This window comes from Erithacus rubecula, assembly GCF_903797595.1.
Source record: "Erithacus rubecula genome assembly, chromosome: 10".
Classification (NCBI taxonomy): domain Eukaryota; kingdom Metazoa; phylum Chordata; class Aves; order Passeriformes; family Muscicapidae; genus Erithacus; species Erithacus rubecula.
In genome coordinates, this window is record NC_136662.1 from 1,298,799 (window position 1) to 1,304,798 (window position 6,000).

The following is a 6,000-nucleotide window of genomic DNA, read 5'->3' on the forward strand; positions in this document are numbered from 1 at the left end:
ACAGCCCATTGTCACCCACGGCACAGCCCATTGTCACCCATGGCACAGCCCCATTGTCACCCACGGCACAGCCCATTGTCACCCATGGCACAGCCCCATTGTCACCCACGGCACAGCCCATTGTCACCCATGGCACAGCCCCATTGTCACCCATGGCACAGCCCCATTGTCAGTGATAGCACAGCCCCATTGTCACCCATGGCACAGCCCATTGTCACCCATAGCACAGCCCATTGTCACCCATGGCACAGCCCTATTGTCACTCATGGCACAGCCCATTGTCACCCATGGCACAGCCCCATTGTCACCCATGGCACAGCCCCACTGTCACCCATAGCACAGCCCATTGTCACCCATGGCACAGCCCATTGTCTGCGGGCACCTCTCACAACCAGCGCCATGGGAGCAGAGTGGGGCCAGGGACACAGGGACAGACACCGGGACACAGAGGGACAGACAGACATGGGGACACAGCAGGACAGACATGGGGACAGACAGACACGGGGACACCATGGGACAGACACGGGGACACCACAGGACATGGGGACACAACAGGACAGACAGAAGGACACAGGGAAACAATGGGACAGACACAGGGACACAATAGCACAGACACAGGGACACAACGGGACAGACACAGGGACACAATGGGACAGACACAGGGAAACACCAGCACCGACACAGGGACACAACGGGACAGACACAGGGAAACAATGGGACAGACACAGGGACACAATAGCACAGACACAGGGACACAACGGGACAGACACAGGGACACACCGGGACAGACACAGGGACACAATAGCACAGACACAGGGACACAACGGGACAGACACAGGGACACACCGGGACAGACACAGGGACACAATAGCACAGACACAGGGACACAACAGGACAGACACAGGGACACACCAGGACAAACACAGGGACACACCGGGACAGACACAGGGACACAACGGGACAGACACAGGGACACACCAGGACAAACACAGGGACACAACGGGACAGACACAGGGACACAACGGGACAGACACAGGGACACAACAGGACAGACACAGGGACACAATAGCACAGACACAGGGACACAACAGGACAGACACAGGGACACAACGGGACAGACACAGGGACACAACGGGACAGACACAGGGACTCAAGGGCACCTCGCTGTCCCAGGCCTCAGCAACAGTGAATTGGGAGGGTAACTTGAGAGTAAATGACTTCATTACCCAAAGCTGTAATTGGAGGATTAACCCCTGATATGTAAACGGACCAAACCTATAACTGTATGAAAAACTCGTGACCATCATCCATGGGTGTATCCCCTTGGAGGCTTCTGACTGCCCAAGGTGTACCTGTCAAAAGCCTTTAATAATTACCTGCTTTTATTATCTGAATTCTGCCTAGCCTCTGTTTTAGGCAGCCACCAAGGCATCACCAGCCCCTCAGGAGCCATCCCTGAATGGAAAAGGGAGAAGAGCTGTCCCAGCCCTGGGTCTCTCCCATGGGGTCAATGCTGTCCCAGGGAGCAGAGCTGCCCCAGCCCTGGGTCTCTCCCAGGGGGTGAATGCTGCCCCAGCCCTGGGTCTCTCCCAGGGGGTGAATGCTGCCCCCAGCCCTGGGTCTCTCCCATGGGGTCAGTGCTGTCCCAGGCAGCCCCAGGAATCCAGCAGCAATGCTCAGGGAGTCCTGCACACCCACGGCTGCAGAAGGCAGCTGGCCCCGGGGAGTGACAGGCTCCTGATGGCAGCAGCACGTGGAGCATCTTCATGTGACATCCACAGGTGGGGTGGAGGGGAAAACAGTTTTTATCTGTTGCTATGGAGTCGTGATTAGCTTGTGTGTCTTCAGAGCCTGCCGAGGAGAAATGAGGGCTATTTTCTTATATAGATGTCATGAAATCAATCCTGGCAGGATTTCGGGAGTCAAAGGCTAAGCAGGTTTGCCTGAATGCCTCCTGTCACTTGATACACAAATAAATCTGGCCAGGGGACCCGAAACAAGTGTCACTTGTCATCCAGAGCCCGTCACAAAAATGACTTTTTAGTCTTGTTTGGAGCCGTTTATGCACACGGCAACACAATAAACGTGTGTTCAATAAAACACAGCAATTATCTCCACCGAAAATGAGCCTCAGAAAATGAAGCAAAAAACCACCCTTATTGCAAAGGGTGACTTCAGAAGAAACTTTTCCCTTATTCCCTCCAAATGCTAAAAGCAAACCTGATGTTCTTCTTTTAAAATGTGTCTGCCTGTAGGTCTTTGGCACAGGTTTGCTGCTGGGAGGGCCGGCAATCTATTTAATGACTGCATTGACGTCAATAGCATAACTGAAATACTTACTAAGATGCATGAGTCCAACTTTCGGGGGGTGTGTTCGAGGCAGGCGGGCGCAACACGCGGAACGGAGTGCGGGCAGGAATGAACTCCCCCCGGAGAGCCTCGGGATGCTGCCCCAGCCCCGCTCTGAAATTCCCTTTGAAACGCTCTTTTCATCTGGCGAGAATCACTGCGGCGCTCACAGCCCTCTCATTAAGCTCATTATCTACCTGATTTCTTACGGGGTTTGGGTGGGTTTCTGAACAATCTGCATCGTGCCTGCGCTGCATCCTTTAAAAGGAATATCTGTAGGTGCTAACAAGGCTCCGATTGTGCACGCAGCCTGCGACCCGCGGCTCAGCTGCTCGGAACCCGCGGTTCCTCTGCACTCCTGTAAAAGCACAAAGCGCCACAACCATTTGACTTTTTCGGTCGCTCTCCAAATCTAAAGGTCAAATCTTCAGCCGAACTCTCAGCAAAGAAACAGAATTTCAAAATGAATCCTCTCCTCTGTGTGTGCCCAGAGCCGTTCTGCACGTGCCAAGCAGAGGAGGATGGTGCAAGAGCAGCAGCTCCCTGCTAATTACTCGGGATTCAGAGATATTTGTAACCCAGAGCTCACTTGGATGCACAAGGCTCCTTAACTCCTACCAAAGCTCGGGGCTCTCAGCAGCATGAGCGTTATCCAGTCTTTGTTTATGCTTTACACAAAGCTTCGTGCACGGGTCTGTGTACGTCCTACACCCACAGGAAAAATGAAAGAGTACGAGTTTGGAGGTCGTGTAAAGGCATGTGAGAAGTGCAGACAAACGTGCCGAGGTACAGGAAAGCACAGCTAAGGCACAAGGAAGAAAAACACTGAGCCTTCCCTCCCATCCCCAGAGAGGAATTTGAACAAAGCTTTAATCCCCTGAGCCCTGAAATGCTGTGGGTCACACAGCCCAAAGGGCTGCACCCCCCGAGCCTGGGGCTGCAGCAGATCAGCAATACTGTGTCATTAATTGTGAGGAGAACTGTCTACCATTAATTGTGAGGAGAACTGTCATTAGTCAGTGCTGAGAGCATCCAAGGGCATCTTGAGAAGAGTCTCTGCAAACCTCCCACAGTCTGGGAAAAACTCGGGTGCTGTTTGATCCACAACTCTGTGCTTTGCTCCTGTCACCACTGGTGACATTAGATGTGGCAGTGGATCAAACAGGAATGGGCTGACACAGGATTGATGGTGTGGGAAGACAACAAGTTGGGAAAAGTTTGTCCCAAATTTGTGGGAGAATGAAAGGCTTCAGCTGATGGTGGTAGGCAGTGAAAGGTGATTTAATTCAGAGGGAATAAGGGTCACTGAGGGCCATAAATATGAAAGAAGGAACAAAACCAAGCAGGAAAAGTCAGGCTTGTTGCTGGTTAAATGTGTTATTGGTTGAATCATTGGGTAGGAACTGCAGACCTTTCACTGGGGCCAGGGGAGGGGACAGCTGGGGGGAGAGGGGAAGGCACTGATGGATTCCTGAGCCCAAGGTGGCACAAAGGTCACCAGAAGTAACTGTGGCAGAGGCCAGGCTCAGCAAAAAGTGGGACAGGAGAAAGAAACCTCAGGGGAAAGATCCCTTGGGGACAGTGTGTGACAAAGTCCTCTCCTTGCTCCTGTAGCCCAGAGGGGGCTGCCCTGGCCCTGCACAGCTGCTGGGATGCCATGCAGCAGGCAGGAACTCCTCAGCATTCCCACCATCCTGCCCAGCTCATTAAGGACTGATGCACTTCTGCTGTGGCTTTGTATTTCCATGTTATGGTTTCTGGGTTAATTCATAAAAGCGATTTTGTGCGTTCCCGTGAGCCGCGCTTATAACAAAATAACAGGAAAAATCTGCCAGATTTACTTCAGCTGATACCAAGGACAAAACACAGGATGTTCAATCCATATTCCCCTTCCTTCTCTGGCTGTGCTTGCAAGGTTAAGAAAGCTCTGAAATTCACAGTGACACCAGCAGTGCCTCTCAAAGCCCTTTGTCCCAGGAAAAACCCGGCCAAAAGTTTTACTACTTCAAGAAAATGAAAGCAAAAAAAAGAATTTCCTCATTTCACCACAGCTCAGTTATTCCACCACGGGCCTGGGTCCTCAGTGATGCAACACCAGCAACAGATTTGGCTGTTGTTGCTTGGAAAATCCTGGAATATTCCAGCTGGAGTAAATAGCTGGCGTGTATTCCTTGCAGTGCAAATGCTGGATGCAATTTGCCTCCCTCCAGGATAATTTCATTAATGCAGCCTCCTTTGCTTTAAACCCTGAGTTCTGCATTTCTCAGAACAGGATATAAATCACCCCATTAATGACAAATCAAAGGAGAAATCCACAAGATGCTCACAGTGATGTCAGTGGGTTGTGGTAAAGCCATGAATCAATGGGTGACCTTGGAGGGTTAAAATCCAATTCTAAGTTTCAACAAATCTTGTGAATCTAAACCCAGTTTGTTCCAAATACAGTCATTTATCTAGAGAGATGTGGAGCAGCCTGGTCCCAATCAAAACACGACTGCTTCCTCCTGCAAAACCTTCAGGAAAAACACTCTGCATCCTCTCAGCCACTGGCACAGAACTGGAAGGGTTCTGACAGGAAAATCTCTGCTTCTGCTCATAACTTCCAAAGCAGAAGCCATCAAGGGGGTGAAAGAAGGTGCAAACACTGAAAAAAATTCCTTAAAAGTCTCTGTTCTTGCTGAATTAAATGGAAACTTCCTTAGAAAGTCAAGGGTTGTGGTTGTTTTCTGCTGCCTGGCATCAAGAGTGACAGCAGCTGTGAAGAGGCAGAGGAAGGCAGTGACCTGAATTTAACCAAGAGCCCCAGGACCTTCCACCAATAATGCCAGAATTGGCTGGTCTGATGTAAGAAATCACACCATTTCCTATTAATCTCAAAAATGCATCTCCTTTATCTTATCTATAAAATGTCATCATTTACTGAAGCTGTAATGATCCAACCCATTTTTAAAAATTTGATGTGAAGATTTCGCCTAAAAGCAGTTAAGATTCTTAAAAACCTTTTTACTTGAGGGGCCAAAATCCAGCCTTTACAAGGCAACACAAAGCTCACTCCACAGGTCTGTGTGTCAAACACTTCATTTCTAAAGGAATTTTTATGTATTCCCAGCATTAAACCCTGGATCAGCTAAAAAGTACCAAGTGTCCTACAACTCACTTTGGAACTAGTGTAGAAAAATATCCCCAAAGTGTTAAAAAGTCTAGAGAGATTTTTTCCATGGAACATGTTAAGAAAATGAATCTAGAATTCCTGGAAGGGCATTCTCTCCTCATTATTAGATTGTCTGACTTACATAAACAGCTCTATGGAAAACCTAGGAAATTTTCCACATTTTTTTTTTTTTTTTCACACAGGCACAAATTCAAAGCCTAGTTAGACCCAGCTTTAAATCAGGTGATGAGCTGCATTCCTGCTGGCTGTGACAGAAAGAGAAGGAGTTTAAGATTGTGTTGTTCAGTTTTGTTTCTGTATCAGAGGTTTCCATCTCCCATTAACAAGTTTGGAGGAACCTCATCTGGAAGTGTCCAGGACTCTGTGTGTCCCCTGAGAATAAATAACCCAGCAGGAGAGGAAATGATAGCTATCCACACTGTGAAAATGAAGCTTTATTAGTCCCTCCAAGCATGTAATTATTGGAAAGGCTGAGATTA

The 6,000-nt window shown here is 49.1% G+C and overlaps 1 protein-coding gene across 1 annotated transcript in view; it reads right to left on the reverse strand.

The window, feature by feature from the left end:
- Positions 1–6,000, reverse strand: part of PDE4B (phosphodiesterase 4B) — a gene marked incomplete at its 5' end in the record, with an annotated part of 152,268 nt that overhangs the window by 46,847 nt on the left and 99,421 nt on the right.